The sequence below is a fragment of the Cygnus olor genome, chromosome 11, assembly GCF_009769625.2.
Source record: "Cygnus olor isolate bCygOlo1 chromosome 11, bCygOlo1.pri.v2, whole genome shotgun sequence".
Taxonomy (NCBI): Eukaryota; Metazoa; Chordata; class Aves; order Anseriformes; family Anatidae; genus Cygnus; species Cygnus olor.
Window position 1 is genome coordinate 7116613 of NC_049179.1, and position 17231 is coordinate 7133843.

Consider the following 17231-nt stretch of genomic DNA (forward strand, 5'->3'; position numbering starts at 1 on the left):
TCTCGAGAGAGATTTGTCAGCTCTTTGTTACTGGGAATGCCATACTAACCAATACATGGTGTTTCAAGCAACTGCCATCATGTAATAGTTGGATTCTAGAGAAACCTTTAAACAAGAAAAAATTGTTGCAAGTATTTTATACTGTGGCAGTTTAGAAATAGGAAATACTGGATTATATTTATCATCAACCCTGACTTCAGGAATGTTTTCATATAACACTTCAGTCAAAATGTGGTTTACATGTGACTGGAAACTGCAGTTCTTTTCCTGGCACTTGCAGAACGTAGTCTCTTTGAGAGAATCTGTCTTTATCAGTTACACTACTCTGAAAATGACATTGCTTCATCATGTAGCAGTGTTTTGAATTTCATTAATGAAGAGTGGCATGATAACTCATCTTTCACAGTGTTTTGTTTGAGACTATTTCCAGGCACAAGAATTCTTAGGTATAAATAAAACTATCAATTTTTTCCCCGCTGTCACTCCTGTCTCCATTGATGTAACTTTGTGTCAATACGGTTAATTATTCATCAGCTTTGCTTATTTGTTTGAGTACTAGGTTCAGTTTGAGTTACTAACTTGATTATGAAGTATGGTCACTCAACTTTGTTTGGAATTTCATCCCCTAAATATTGCTACACGTACATACTACCATACTGACACTTATTTCTCGTTTTCTGGGCTGTGACCATTGATACGTTGTTGTTCACAGCTATTGCAAGGAAGATTTGACTGTTTTATTCCAGAGAATACGAGCACACGCTTAAAAGAGCTTCATGTTGGATGGTGAAAGTTAAAAACAAATAGTGAATTTTGACTGGATCTTGCTTGTAATGAAGTTTATAGTTGCCATGTTATCCTTTTAGTTTGGATGAATATCTGTGTCTCATGCACATGTATAGACTCAGAACTCTGCCTCTTCTTCCTACAGAGCTATGAAGTCAAGAATAAATTATTTGATTGAACTGCTCTGTAGTTCATTTTGCAGGTGGATGTTAAAATATCTTCATCTGTTGATGTTTATTGTGCAAATAGGAAATAACTTGGACAGTTTGTTTTGAAAATAAGTTGAAACCATGGGTTAAAACTCTTGACTCCTAGATATTCTGAACAGAAAGGTACTGCAACTTTCTAGATTTTAAAACAATGAAAATACCACAAAAGAATGCAAATAGATTCTTCTATTTGTAGGATATGCTAACTTTCTTGTGTCTTTACTTTTTTTTTTTTTGAAAGCTTTAGGGAGGAGGCAAGAGTTATAAAGTGGCCAATCCTACTGAGGAGGGCATTATCCTCCTGACATACCCAAATAGTAGACAGCCAGCACCAATCCAGTGATAAAGCTGCTGTTTAAGCAGAGCTTTCCAGGCTACCTTTTTTTTCTTTGTTCATTTGTGTATGCTAAACATGAGTGAAGTGAAGTTTGTCGTAACTGTAAGCATGCTCGGTTATATGTAGGGTTTTTGTTATACTACTAGTCCAGCAGTGGTGGCAGTGTCCTCGACTTCTTTTCAAAATAAGTTCTAGGATGATTGCCAATTTTTTGTAGTTCAGCTTCTTCAGAGACTTACTACAGTGTCATGTTATGTATTTGTATACTGCTGGCAAGTATTATTTGTTGTAAGTATCACAGTTGGCTGGATGTTGTGATTACAAAATGTGCGATTTTTGGTTTAATATTTTTTGTGCTGACTATCCTAACCAAGTGGATTAAACGGGGCCTGTAGCTCAAAGTTAATTCTAAAGGTTTTTTATGAGGAATATTGAACCTTTCAGAACTGCTCTGAACTGCACTCTGAGATGCAGAGCCAGTTTATACAGCATAATGAAGAAAAAATAAATATTATGCTCAAATTTTAGAAAGTGGCATCAATTATATATATATATATATATATATATATAAATTTGAGGAAATGTAAAGCTTGTGAGAAATTGTGTAGATTGCTGTAAAGTTAAATGGGTATTCCTATGCTTTTTTTTCCGACAGTGGGGAAAGACCCCTCAGATATAGCCTGAACTTCAAGGCATTGGTATTACTCAAAAACAAAACAATACTGTTTAAACAAGTATTGAATATCATGTGTTTTAATTCAACTTTGTGCATTTCGTTTCACATTCTTTGAACCTCTTAGTTCTTCCTATAAGTAGGAGAGCCTGACATTTCTTTTGCGTCTATCTAAATTTAAAGAGCGCTGTTATTCCTTGTTATAATGGTTCGAGTCCATATGCATACTGTATTTGAACAAGAAGTTGTGTGGGACTAATGGGGTTAACTAGAGTGAGATGCTGACATGTATCAGGTATGAATTGATGCTTTCATTCTGGTAATGCTGCAGAGCCCTGTGCAACCTTTTGCTTTACAAACCACTTTAACTGTTGTGAAAATGTGCAGTGATCTTGGATCTTGTCTTCAGTGTCCACTGCAGCTTCCTCGTGTAGCAGAATTGGCTTGTCACCTGCATGCTGTCAGCTTTGTCTTCTTGGCAGCCTGAATGGCCTGACTTGGCTTTTTGCCTGCTTGCTACAACAAGGCTTCTGAGGGACAACTTCATCAATCTTGAATTTCCTTACTATGACAATTCTAATTTTTTAATTACTTTATTTCCTTCCTCCATCTTCAAATCTTGTAAGCTTTTTTCCATCCTCAGAATATTTTTTCCTGTTGTTACTTGGAGTTAGTATTAATTAAAGGTATTCAGCACAAGTGTATAGTCAGTTGTTCTGCTAACAACTAAGCATAGCTAGCATCTTCTTATTACTGTTAACATTCATTTACCTACAACCAGGGTCTGTTTGCTCTTGTCACATCAAAATGAAGTTGGTACAACCAAGTATCTGAACTCCGAGCATAGATCACAAAATTAGTGACTGTGCAGGAGTATTCAAGAGCTGGATGGAGGCTCTGGTGCTACAACAGCGAAAGGTGTAGCTCTGTAGTGGATTGACTTGTGTAAGGCAATTGCACTAACAGCCACAAATTGTGGTTTGCTAGTTCAGCCTTCTGTGGTTGAGCTACTGTTCTCAAGCTTCATATCACCAAGTGGGAATGCCACTGACTGTCTTCTCAAAAGCACTGTACAGGAGGAGAAATTGCTGCCAAACTCTTTCCAGTGTCTTTTCCCTTTAGCCTACTGTTTTCCCCCTTTTGGCTTTCAGGTTCCATGTGTGTTACTGGTCCTTGTAAAGGCTGTGTGTTTCCTTTGGGAGCAGTGCTGTTATGCCTTCCGTATCCAGAGAATAATCCTGAACCACCCTCAGACTCTTGAGCTCTGCTCTGTTAGGCTGCTAAAGATTCCTTAGTCTGGGCACAGAAAATGAGTACTCAGTTCTGATCTTACATGGCTTGTGTGTTTTTTGCCCTTTCAAGGGTGAAAGGCTGGGAAAGAAAGCTTAGCTGTGGCCTGTGAGTGGAGGTTATGGTGTGTCTATTTCTATATTCTCAACTTGCTTTGGAAAGGCTTTTCGCCACTAATGAGAACTATTCATCTCTTCCCATCTTAAATTGAGGAATTAGTTACAGGTACCTTTTGAAAGCTGTGATAAACAAGACACTGAAGTCCTTCCCTGTAATGTCTAAATTTTGATATGTACATATGTCTTAACGTAGTCCACAAAGACTTCACGTTTGGACTTGAATGTTTACTCTAACAGCTTTCATGAACACACGCGTTGCTTTTAGATTTAAATAGCAGTGTAATCTGAGATGAGAGCTGTAGTACAGCAGCTAAATATATCCTTGCAGCATAGCTGAGAAGTCCAGCATTCAGAAATTAAATTTGGCAAATAAGGAGGATTTTGATCTTTTTACAGCTACAGCAAGAAAGCAGTCATCTTTTATGTGGTCATATTACTTAGTTTCAGTTTATTCATATGCTTGGCTGAGACAATATTAGGTGCATAGGTATCAGTATAATAACATTAATGCGAAGCAAGTCAATATAGACTAAATGGTAACGATTAGATTGCAGTGGGTAAGCAAGTGTTTAAGTAATAAGGTGTCACAGTGAATATAAATGGGTTGTAGGTGGTTGATGTGTTTGTCTTAATGCCACTAGAAACACCAGTTGAGAAGATCTATTCCATTTGATGACAGAAATGGCTGAAGTTGTATTGAATCTTCCATAGAGAAATGTGTTAGTTGAATGGTAATATGGAAATGCATGGTCAGTGTGGATTTCCGTATAATTATTGCATAAAATGTTACCTGCTAATTAAGTAGTTCAATTTTGTTTAGTTGTAAGAAATGTGAAATGGGGGGGATCAAGTCATCTCTTAACAAAGCCTGAGTGGTCGCGATTGAGTATTGTGGCTTTTACAGTGTTATAGAGAGAAATGGTGCTGATTTTTTAACACTCGAGCTGGTATTGTATTCCAGAAGTACAATAATTACCCGATTCCCTGGCAGCTGGATTGCGCTTGGATTTTAAACCATATCAGTTTTCATGTAGGATTCTCCTGAATGACGCTGAGCATGTTAAGCGTTGTACTGAGGAGAGAGAGACAGCCAGAAAGCAAGGAAGTTTTGCAGACTGAACTTTGCAAGTGAGGCTTATAAGAGCATATCACTAGCATTAATGTCTTTAGGTAGTTAGGTAGCAAACTTGACGTCTTATTGGGATTTTCTATATTGCAGGTGTGCTAGATATGAGGAATAAATTCTTTACCAGGAGGTGGTGAAACACTGAACAGGCTTCCTAGAGAGGTGACTGGTGCCCCGTGCCTGTCAGCACTCAAGAGGTGTTTGGACAATGCCCTCATGAATAAGTTTTAACTTTTGGTTAGCCCTGAGGTGTTCAGGCAGTTGGACTCAGTCTTTGAAGGTCCATCTGTACTATTCTATTCTAATGTATGTACGTTGCAAACCAACATCTGCAAATGGACATGCATGTCAGGCCTTTTTTTTTTTTCCCCCAGACAGTTCTAGCAAAGTTAGAGATGTTTCTAGCAAGTAATGGGCCAGCGTAAGAAGTGACCTCATCTCTGTGAGACAGCAAATAGGAAGTGAATAGGATGCCTGATTCTTATGACATTTGTGTAAGTTGGTTTTGGTTTTCCACTCAGTAATGAAAGTGTTTCGAATACTGCTATTTGCAGTTGAGGTTGTTTATCAGGTAGGCTAGAAATGTCCACTTCTGTTTCTATGTCTTTGTAGAAAGGCCACAAGAGTGTTGTGGCCTGAGGTGATTTGCTGTGTAATGGAGCAGTTTCTGTTGCATGCAAATTGAATGTTAAGAGGTGTAAAACAATGGTGATTTCTGATGCCTGACTTTGTTTAAATACAAAAGCTTTCTAAAGTGTGGAGGAGTTGTTTTGCTTTTTAAGACAGCAGGGAGAGTATATGTATATAGAAACTGTTTTTTTCCAGCACTTCCTAAAAAGCTAGCTTAAATACTAGTGTAGTGGTAAGAGATGAGCACGAACATCAGCCTTGCTGAATTGTGCTGATGGTTGCTTAGGAGTGACTGGCTTTTCCTGACCTCAAAGACATGATGCTTAGTCTGAAACTGGGCAAATCAAACCATACTGGAGTCTTTGGTTAGAAGTGGTTAAACTGTGGCTTCAAACAATACAGCTGTCAAATTACCTGCTCAGTAGATGGCTGTGTTTTAATTTTATTGTTTGTGACTGCTGAGAGAAAAAGCTCTCTGGGTAAGTTTGTGATTTTTTGCAGCCTTGACTAGTGTCTGTACTCTGATCACTAGAGTCAAGCTGGTAGCTGAGCTGTTACGTTGGTTGACCTTCAGATCCAGAGGTTATACATTAGCTTCATTTATCATTAACTTGGGTAGACCTGTGTGTTAACGGTTGCTCTTGTTGTCTGACATAAGCTGTGTACCTGGGACAGTGAGGTCAGTTTTCACCTATGTGCTGGCTTAATTCAATAAAACTAAGTGCAGAATTGGACACAAGTCATGATTATCAAATTTTGTGTTTAGTGCGAATTCTGAATGTAGTGTGTCAGATTCTTGGCAGAGAGTGGCAAAAAGGTTAGGGCAAATTATTATGTGCAGCAACTGAAGTTTCTAAATATTTTGCAAGTGTCTCAAGCACATTGCAATGTAAACGCTGCTGTGTTCTTCTTCCTTGGTAAATGGATTGTTCTGCCCAAGACTTGAGTGTGAGTTTTGTATAGTTGGAGAAAATTAATACACAGGAAATGTGTTTATTCTGAAGTGAGACTCTGTGATGAAAACCAGAGAGGCTTTAGCAGAGCTCTTAAGACAACCCAGCTGAGTTATAACGGTAATTTCTCTTTTCAAAATCTGGAAGCAATAAACACTTCCGATGTGCTTTCAGAATGCAGAGGAATCAGTCCCTTGGGCAGATAGCATATGAGAAAAAACTTTGGAGTTAACTTTGGATGTCAACTGTACGATCTTCTGAAGATACTTAAATGCTATGGCATACGGGAGGCTGAGGATGCAATGATTTTGCTTTTTCCTCTCAAAGATGAACCTCAGTGAAATGGTAGGGAGACTTGAACTTGAAACAGTCCCAGTATGGGAGCGATTGAAAGGGTTAGTTCTTGGGGTTAGATGCCTGCATGCACACAACTGGAGGGTTGATTTAGTTCAAGGATTTGACGAAGACTATTTTGCTGCATAAGTGTGATGGTGTCCTACCTGCTCTTTATGTTATTGGGTAAATATAAAATATGTGTAAAAAGAGATAAACAAAAAAGCCTTAGTCTGAGACCATGTAGATAAGGCATTCTGAAAAGGGTTATTTCATGTTTTCCTACATAGCTCAGACACTGCCTCAGCCTCAAAACACATGCTTGGAAAGCTTAGTTCTGTCAAGAGAAGACATCTCTCTTCTTTTTATTGAAGGCACGTGGGGGTGGGGGATAGTTGAGCTGGTCTTACATTTGATTTTAATGAAGAGTATAAGCAGCATGCATTTCTTATGTATGTGTTTTCAGCATTCTCTCTCCTTCTTCCCCTATTTAAATGGTGATTCCAGACAGTGTTCTCCCATGGGACAGTGTGAGTGCTGTTCAAACTGCCTGTGAATACTGCAAAGCATCAGTTTTTTTTTTTTTTTTTCCTAGGGGTACTTGAAGTGAAGCAATTAAAATGACATGAAGTGCTTGAGACTGAAAGATATATGTCTGTGGGAAGACTTTACGAAATTCAAAGTGTATTCTAATCAGAATTGATTTGGCAGCTGCATAGTTAAAGTAATAGACGTAAAAATGTGATGATGTCAGGACCTGAAGATGTACTGTTTTTTTCTGAAAAGTGAATGTCCTGTCCTCTAAGACATAGCAGGCAGAAAGAGAAGAGCTTTATGCTATCTGGTATAGCGTACAACAGTCATATATATGCTTCCTGGAACTACGAAATTTTCAGTCACTGAAGAGCTCTAATAGGTAGTAGTGAAAAAGCTGCCTTTTAATTTTAATTTGCTCTTGTTTTCGAGTGGTATCAAAAGACTAATACCTCCTGCAAGAAAGTAAATTACTAATCCATGAAATAGCCACTAGTGGTCTTAACCCGTTTGGTGTGACTTTGCTTACTTGTATAAATGGATGTTATTTGGAGAAGGAGGCACATTGCAAGTAATTTAAAAACCATAGATTGCTGGGGTTACAGTACTGTACAGAAAGCTTGGTTACCAAATGATTGTGCTGTGAAGATGACCTTCAAGCATACAAGAGGATGAAAAAGTACTGTCTTAGGAAATCTCACAAAATTTTATTACTGGCAATCTGCTCTAAAGAGCACTTTTCTTCCTCTGGAAAGACTTAGAACAGTTCTTCATGCCAGTGGGCTTGCTTTGATCTAGGAGACTAGTGTTTGTGGGTCAAGAAGTGCTTTGCATTTGTGCTAGTCAACGACATTCACTCTGGTCAATTTGTAGTGCCAGTTGTTTTTGATCTTGATTTCTACCGTCTTAAGAGCTTGACTGGCGTGGTAACTTTCCTTGACAGAAAGTGGCCATAGGCCTCAGGTGGCTGTTTGTGATCTCATTTTGAACTCCCGAGCTGCTAATGGCTGTTAAAAGCACACACTAGTTGCATCAGCAGTTGCTGTTTGTAAAAAAAAGTTTTGGTTTTTTTTCATTACTGTTTACTGAGGAAGTAGCAGCCTAAAACAAATTAATTTTCAAGTGCAGAACATTTCTTTATCTCTTCATCTTACCAGAATATACTTGTGGAAATAATTTCCTGGTGCTGAAAGTTTGATTTTTGCTTCTGTATGTCATTAGACAATATGCATACAGGGGAAAAAATGTGTAACATTGCGTATATGATTGCATAACTTCTGTAGCAGTAGTCAGTGTGGAGACTTCCTGGCATTTTAGCTCTTCTAATTCTCAAGTGATGTGAAAGTGAAGATAAATAAATGATACGATAGCATGCTTTCTAACAGTCCAGAGTATTTTGATGTTTAGAAGTAGATAATTTGATCTACAAAGGCTGTTGTTGTAGGGAGAAATTTTAAGGAAGAAAACTATTTACCATTGAATTTTGAAAAACAAACCTTTTGTTATGAGTTGAATACCTTCAATTTTAAGTCTTAAGTACCCAAAAAAATTGCAAACAAATTGTGTTAAGATGCCATACTGTGAATTAGAGAGCTATGATAAAACATACATACAGAGCTATAGCTTGCTTTCTTTCCGGAACAGCATTTTGGTACCTTATTGGTCTGGACAGCCTTCTGCATGTGTTGTTTGTAAGTAGACACTTTTAATTTGTGTAGTTTGAAGGCAAATTGTAAGATTACTTTTGAGGTGTCTTGATAAATTAATGACTTTTCACTGGAATAAATATATATTTTTTTGAGGAGAATTTTATCTCAAGCTGTTGAGTCTGAAGATCAGAGATGTTATGCCAATTTTTATTTTCTGAAAAGGTATTGTGTTTTTAGAATAATTTTCTGGAGTGCAAGAATGCAATAGAGGAATGTGTCAATTTCAGGGTACTAATTGATTTTGGGCCCCTCTCGGGAGTTCCTTAGTAGGCTGGTATATCCTGGTATAACATTTCTACAGTACTACAAAATCCTATATTGTGTTTGACTCCACATTCTTCCCTTTCAGCACTCCGAATTTGGCAGCATAGGTCTCCGTACTGGCTGCTTTTCATAAATATATGTAGTTTTAACAGCTGAATGATAACTAGAATTATATTCATGAAATTCTCTGTTGTATTTTCTAGGCACAAAATACTTATGTACTTACAGTATTCTACTAAGAACTGAAGTTATTGAATATTTGTTCCAGAAATATTTAAATTGTATAAATACGAGATTATAATACTGTTACACTGCATATAATGCAAAATATCGTGACTTTTAACTCCCTCCTTTATATTAAGTGTTTTCAAGGTAAGAAGTGATTCCTCTTTTTCATATATGCTTGTTATCCATGCATGTGGTCAGTGCTTAACAACAACAACAAAAAAATCACCTTTTAGCTCAAAAAAAAAAAAAACAGACAATAAAGGAAAGTGCATTTTTAGTTGCACTTTAGTACACATGCATCTTAGGGTTCTGACTATCTTGCATGAATTAAATTGTCAGTTTGTGTATGGGAAGTGAATGGTGGAAATCCTTATTACATGAAACCTGCAAACTGAATCAGCTAAAAGGCCTTTATAGCTTCTAATGTAAAATATAGAGATCTGTTTCAACCAGACTGATTTAAATGTACAACTGTCTAGACTTAGAATGTAGAAATAGTGCTTTGCATTGGCATAAATTTGCAAGTTCTGCCCTTTTTGTTTTTCTTTTGGAACTGTATCTAGTCTCCAAGAGTACTGCTACCCACGAAGCCTAATAGAAACAATAAGCCTAATACAAACAATGGACTTAGAGCAGATACCTCATCTTAGAACTTAAGTGGCTACTCATACGTATATATTATTTGTTCTAGTAAAACAATAGCTTGCACTTCAATGCTGAGTTTGATTTTAGAAATACATATTATTCTTTGTTTTTACTACGCTTTTCAGTGCTTGTTGTGAAGGCAGAGGCTGGCCATGTAAATTGCTCCTGTTCTCACATAATTACCTACTAACTTCATCTGCCTTCAAACACGTGATTCTTCCAGACCTGCTCAGCAGCAGACATAGGTGGATTACTAGTATAAAACCTCAGATTCAGCTAAGCCTTCTTATATCTTCAATTAGTTTTTGTTTTTATATAACTAACTGGGATTTAAAATCTTTCTGTAGTGCACATACGTTATGAATTGTTATGGTCTCTAAAATGTATATATGCTCGTTCTTGGTGATCAGTGCTGAACGTTTTTGCAGTTACAGGTACAGCCTTTGAAGCAGTTATTTAACTTTGAAAGGTGAGCATACTTCTGAAAATGCATAGTCACCAGTGTGTTTAGGACATGTGCTGCAACAGGCAATATTCTGGACAGCTTTCTAGGCTCACTTGGTGTGCTTGCCTTTTTGCAGCATTAGTCAAAACTTTAAGATGAGTTTAATATAAGGCTTGGATCTGGTGATAGGTTTTTTCGTTTTGTTTGTTTTTTTGTATGGGGCTAAAATCTACTGTGCACATAGTACATTAATAAGAAAATAAATATTTTGACTTAACCTTTTTGAGAAGAAACATGAAAATCGACTTGTTAATAAGTGGAGGTTAAATATGATTTTGTGAAGAGGAATGGGGATTGGGAGCAGGACTAGTGTTATCGTGTACTGATAGACCTTTCTTGGATGAGTATCTTGAAGGGGAAACATGAACCTCCTTTAAAGGATGCTTATTCAGGAGAAATGTTTGCAGCCTGAGTAATTCATGACTTAATAGTACAGAAAAAGTAGAAGCTCCTGTATGTTTTTTTGATAGTGATTACTTATGACATCTGAATTCATGCTTTTTTTTAAATGAAAACAACACTAATATATTGCCATAGAATTGCTGAGGCTGACTAGCTTCCACAGAACCAGTGAGCCTTTGTAAAGGATTGCTGAATAAATGTTGCTGTAGCGTATATCAGCATAAATGGGTAAGAAATCCAATGAATTCTGATTTGAATGCAAGTAAATATTTGGATATTCTGAGTGTATGGCATCACAAGGTGGGAACAAAATAAACCCTGTACTGAGAAGTTTCTTTAATATTATGGGGTTGTTCGCTGCTGAGGTGTCAGTAGCCAGAAGAGAAACAGCCTGCAACTGTTCTAAGGCAAGCTGCTCTTTCCATTTCCGGGACAAATAAGCTTAATGTCTTGTTCACAGTTGTTCAACAGCTCACAGTTTGTCCAGATGTAAATAAAGGATAACTTCAGTGCAGATTCCAAATCAAGAAAGGTGAGAAGTTACAGTTAGTGTGAATGGTACCTTGTTGTAGAAACTGCCGTGTACTCATAGTTCAAAGGTATGTTATTTCACATCATCAGCTGTCATTTTCAATTACTATGTTTTGTATCCCCTTATTTAGAAAAATGTTTAGTTCCATTTTTAAAAGCCTATTTCTAGGCTCAAGTCTAGAGCCAGACATGTTACATTAAATGAAGAACCATTGATGATAACTGTAGTGAACTCCTTGCAGAGACTGTGAGTCTGGCATGCCTAAGTAGTTGATACTTGAGAGTCTCTGGACATTTTGGAGGGTAAATATCATTCACATCATGACAGAAGAATAGATGAGTTTGACACGTGACACATTTTTAGTGCTTGGTTTCGCAGGAGGGTGGTAAAGCATGACTGCCTTGTACTTCAGATTACTCTGAGAAAGCTAGTTTGACTGATTTACGTCATCAAAGGAAAGGCATTGCAATGTGATGCCAGGATGACATACTGTTCCGGGCAAATACCTTTCAAAGAACTTAACAAGTGTGACTGAATGTGAGTATTTGCTGTAGCTTTTACTGTAATAACAATAATTAAGTTGAAGTAAGTTACTATACCATGTTTGGTAAACCTCATTTTTCCCCCTTAAGAGGAACAATTATACACGTTAAACAAGATTTTCTCTTCCTATCCGACAACGAAGTTAGAACTTGTTTTTCTAATTTACTTGGAGAGTAAGCTTGGAGTTCATTGTACAATTCTGAGAAAAGTTTGAGTAGTTGCTGCTTTATGGAGAACTTCCTACCACTCCTGAAGATTTGTGAACAGCAGGAAAGTAGTGTTTGCCTAACAAAGAGTTTGTGAAAACACAAAGAGATTTATCTCTGATATTTATTTCAGAAGGTTAGTTCAGCTTCATCATGTAAGAGATGAGATTTACATTACCTTGAAAATACAGCAGAGTATAGTTGGCTTTAAATGGTCACAACATGCACTCTTTTGACCTGTATACAAACATGCAGCCTTAAGAAGAAATTAATGGCATACTTGCCTCTTATGTTGAAAAACTTACCCATTGTGCCTTTTCAGACCTCTTCAAAGATGTCATCCCACATGTGTAGGATGCAATGAAGATGATGAATCTTCAAAGCTGCAAATAATTAAGAAGCATAGTAGATCCTAAGAGGCTGAGACTGGGTTTTAGCAGATCAGTGTAGGACTGAGCAGCCACCACCTGTGAAGTATAAAGGAAAAAAGCCTAGTTTAAATACTTCAGCTCATACCTGAAGCACTATTTTCATATGCTGTACATTTTTAAAGGAATAATGCTTAGTTCCAAGTGTATGTGAAGAATTGTATTTGAGAGTACAGTTTCAGCTTCAGGATAGTCAAATTTGCCTGCATGCTGAATACATTGTTCCAGTAGGTGATTTCTGTTTATGAAATACCTGACACAGCTGTAGATTATGTGTTATCAGTAAAGAACATGTTTGTAATGGTTGTTTTGAACAGATAAGATTGAAGTTACAGATGCTAGACAAAAAAGACCCAGAAATATTTAATAGCACCACTTGACTTATGAAAAGCAGTGCACAAGCAGTTAATGTGCCTGAAATTCAGTCAGGCGAATCAAAACTCCCAAATTCAAGGTGGGGATGGGAGTAGATGAGCTTTTGAATTTCCCTACTAATCTGGGATTAACCAGTTTTCCCTACGCTGGTAGGTACAACCTCAGATTCTTGAAGATCCTGGGGTTGTCTCCTTTTAACTTCCATTGTTGGGTGTCAGTGTAAATATCTGAGCATGTCCCACTTCAGTCTTGGTTGCTTTTCTTCAGTGATGACTTAGGTATGTCCGATTTGTTCAGGAACGTAAAAAGAATAAAAAATTCCAAACTGTAATTTAATTCTTTGTGAGAGTTTTCATACTTCTTTCAGACTAGCTCCCTAAGATAAGTCCCTATTACAAAATTATAACCTTTTCTAAATATTTGCTTTTGCTCTTCAGATGCTGTGTTTATGACAACTTTTAATCTCTTCTGTATGTCAAGTTTGAAATGATTCTCAGTGTTTACTGGCAGAAAATTACAGAGAAAAGCTTGTTGTTGAAAGAAGAAATGCCACCTTTCATCCTATTAACTTGTTTCTCAATCAGTAGCAGTTTATTATGTAAAAACTGTGAAGGGCGGGGCAGGGGGGATGACATGATCTGAGGAGTCTGGCTAGGGAGATGGGGCATTCTTTACGTGCATGATAAATAGTAGTTTCTCAAATCTGAAGTGTAAATGATAGACCATGTGTTTTGGGGTGGGTGGAAGAGCAAGAATTGACACAGCGTATTGGTTTGTGTTGGCACACATGGATTTCTGACTATAAAGTCTCCTGTAATGTTTTGCTTGGGGGGTGGTGGTGAGGTTAATTAAAACTGTTCTCATATTCAAAGGTACCTTTCATGTTTCTGTTCATACTATTAAAAACTGACTTATCTGCAGTAGCTACTTTGGGGTATAGGGTGCTTATTGGTCACTTTTCCCCATTTGTTGCCTGCTTTATTTCTCATGAATAGTAAGCATAGTGCCAAAGCATGTGGGTGTTTTGTGTCGTTGAGGAAGTAATGTGATGAAACTAAATGTAGGATTGCTAGATTTATACACAGTGTTCTTCTGTTTACCTTTTGTAGCTAGAACTTCTTTCTGGTTTCAAAGTAGTCCCAACACCTAAAACTTGAAGAAAATCACTAATTGAAAGGTGGCTTTAGGCATAAAGGAAAGTTCAGCCTTATAATTTAATAACTTCTCTGTATTAACCAAGAAGAATACTATAATGGTTGTGCTATGATTGCTCAACCTTTCACACTTACTGTCATTATGGTACTCTAGAGAAACATTATATAAAATATTTAAAGCTTTATCTTAATGGCTTTCGGTAATGGCTTTTCGGTAATGAACCCAGATTAAAACTGAACACAAACCACTTAGGAAATTTTTAAAATGCGAGCTTCTTCAAATAGTACCAGCCTAAATTTTTGTATTAGCTCTTTGTTGAACTCCAGTTCTTAGTATAAGCGAATTGAAGAGTACAACTGTGGTTCTCTGAGAGTGTTTCTGCAGTAGACTCTTTATGTACCTGTCCTGGCTTGGTGTGCACATACCCACATTCTTTGTCTCAGAATGACCCACTGGATACCCCAGATCTTTGGCAGTTGTTGCCATATTACTTCCAGGTAATAGGAACAGGTAGCGTATCACTTCTGGGAAATCATTTGCAAAACTATGGTGGTAACGTACAGAGATGTGAGTGGTTACAAGAACATTTAACGTCATAAATGCCAAATTGCTTTGATTGTCGAAAAATCATGTATGAATCCACAGCACCAAAATGTTGCTGGTACATTGTAATGTCAGTTTGATTAGTTAAGTTTTATGACAGCTCAGTTTTACTGAGATGTGTGGCTGTTTCCAGTACATGTTCAGATCTTTAATAGAACAGACAACTTGAAAGTGACTACAGCTTTCAAGTGTCACATGATGGAGATGCCTCCCAGTTCTGACTGAACTCCTCCCAATTTCAAAACTGAAATGCCAGCTACTTGGTATTTTCTAATAATAGCAAACTAACTTAAGTTTGTAATAATTTTTCTTCTCTTTGTTTTATAATCTTGTTATAAGTAGACCTGATGTGTGAATGCTACATTTACCAGCAGAAGTTAACTCAGCATTGGTATGTGAAAAAGAATGAGAAATAGAGGCCTAGAAGCCTGGTCATAGCTTTCATTACAAGGCAAACTTTTGAGTGATTCTTCTTTAGGGTTCATTTGTGTGTGTTGTTTTTTTTTTTATAGAAATGGATGGAGATCCTTGTCAGTGAAGGTGGAAAAGATATCAAGCATTACGTCAAAAAGGAACTTTGTTTTAAAACAGAATTGAATTTTACACATAACACTCTGCTACATTCGTACGTCCTACTTAAATTGTGTTTGCTTCAGAGTGTGCTAGTACAATCTCTTCTGTGCTGTAGCTGAATTAGAATATAGGAACTGATATATACCGGTCAGTAGGTCATCTTTGCCTAGTGAGGACAGTTTCTGCTTTGCTGTTCAGGCTATCTTTTTGTTGTACAGTGCTGACTAAGAGCAATAGCTCTCTTGTTCCCTTGTAAACTCTGCAATGTTATTCAAAACTCATTGAACTGTGCATGTCCTACCTCAGCATGTTGCAGACCCTCCCCAGGAGTGCATGTAGTGGTGTGAGCATGTTTTCAGAATGTTGTTTTACAGAATGCAACTTGCTTGTTGTAGTTAAGGATTAGAACCAAGTTAGAAGAAGAAAAAAGAGGAAACACTTGAAAAGAGGATAGGAGCTATATTCGCGTGGGTATTTTTAGGGTTTGGAGCTCAAATGAATATGCAGGATGCCAAGGAATCAAGTTAGTGAGAACGGTTTTGAAGGAAGGTGGAGGAACTACAAGCTTAAAATGGTCATTCTGTGCTGTTCTTGTTTTCACAGAGCAAAATTTTGAGGCATTAAACCTCCAATCAGAGGATTAAACTTCTCAATGTTGTGAGAGGGGTGGGGGGGAGGAGCTATTTCCCCACTTATAGCTCAAAAATATTAAGCTATTACCAGATTCATGTAGCAGGACTGGTACAGTAATATGGTGATGAATGCCAACAGGACTAAAACACTGGAATCCATGCTTTGTCTAATAGACCATGTATTTTGATTTCCTTTTGGTGTCTGCAGCAGTGCTTGGCTATCAATAACAAAACCAAAAAGCACACAATATAGCAAAACCCATATAAACCCAAAGGAAATATGTGGGCAGAAATAACAGTATAACAGGATACTGGAATTTATCCTTACAGTCTGTGAGCCTCTAATGCAAATACTACTGAAGTAAATTATAGTAACACGATGAATTTTGAGAATGCAGACTACCTGGGAAGTATCTATGAAGGGCAAAATTGTAGTTTACCTCTAATTCACAGCGTAGGATTCTGCAGCGGACTTCAGAAAGCGTGCTAGTTCAGTGTTTTTCTTTTTCACTCAACCTTCTTTTTCTGTAAATAATATCACTAGCATTTAAACTAAAACCCCTTCACAGATACGTAGCTGCAGCTAAGTTGGGGCGGGGGTAGGAATTGAAGGGCAGGGGTACACAATGGACAATACTACTTACGGTTTAAAAAAAAAAACAACAGTAAAATATTTGAAATGTTCAGCCCTGTTGCTTTTTGTGGAAACTCGCAGAGTGAGGTGCTTTATGCACTCATTGTCCTCACCCCACTGTAGGCTGAGTGCTACTAAATAGGCTCATACTGTGAGTAAATCCAGGGTTCAGGGCAGCTAATTTGCTGACAGGGCTTTTGGGCAGTTCAGTTTCATCTCTGGCTACATTCCAAGAAGTGAGGACACTAGAATAAACAAACAGTGATTAATCATTTTTAGGCTCTGTTTAGGTCTGATTGTCACTTGGTAAGTTTAATGAAAAGGAAAAGTGTATGGCTACTTCAGCAGTAACTAACCCATTTGAAAAATTAATATTCTTCCCACAGTCATACTTGTTCAAGCTAACCTAAAAATGGACCATAGTGTAAGCAGGTTTTTCTTAAGACTCCAGGTGATACGTTCATTTTTCTGCTATTAAATATGCAGATGACTGAATGTAGTGTTTTAAAAGGAGTTTTAATTATGAAATGTGATATTCTACTCATTAGGTTGCTCTGGCAGTATGTGCAAATGCATTGTTTTGTTGCTTCTGTCGATGTAAAACATAAGAGGGCAGTTTATTCACCTCAGTCCTATGTAGTTAAGTTTCGGGTTAACACCTGCATGAGTACATAGACCCTTCTGATACACTAGAGAAGAATCTATTCTGAGTTCTGTCAGAGCAGGAAAACTTTAACATCATGTTTAGTTTCTAGCTTGAAAACAAAAGTTCATTTTTCCTTTGCAGCAGAACTAAATTCTGTTATA

At 37.3% G+C, this 17231-nt stretch overlaps 1 protein-coding gene across 1 annotated transcript in view; it reads left to right on the forward strand.

The window, feature by feature from the left end:
* TLN2 (talin 2) overlaps nt 1-17231 on the forward strand; it is a 178082-nt gene that overhangs the window by 33033 nt on the left and 127818 nt on the right. The gene's annotated exons all lie outside the window — the stretch shown is intronic.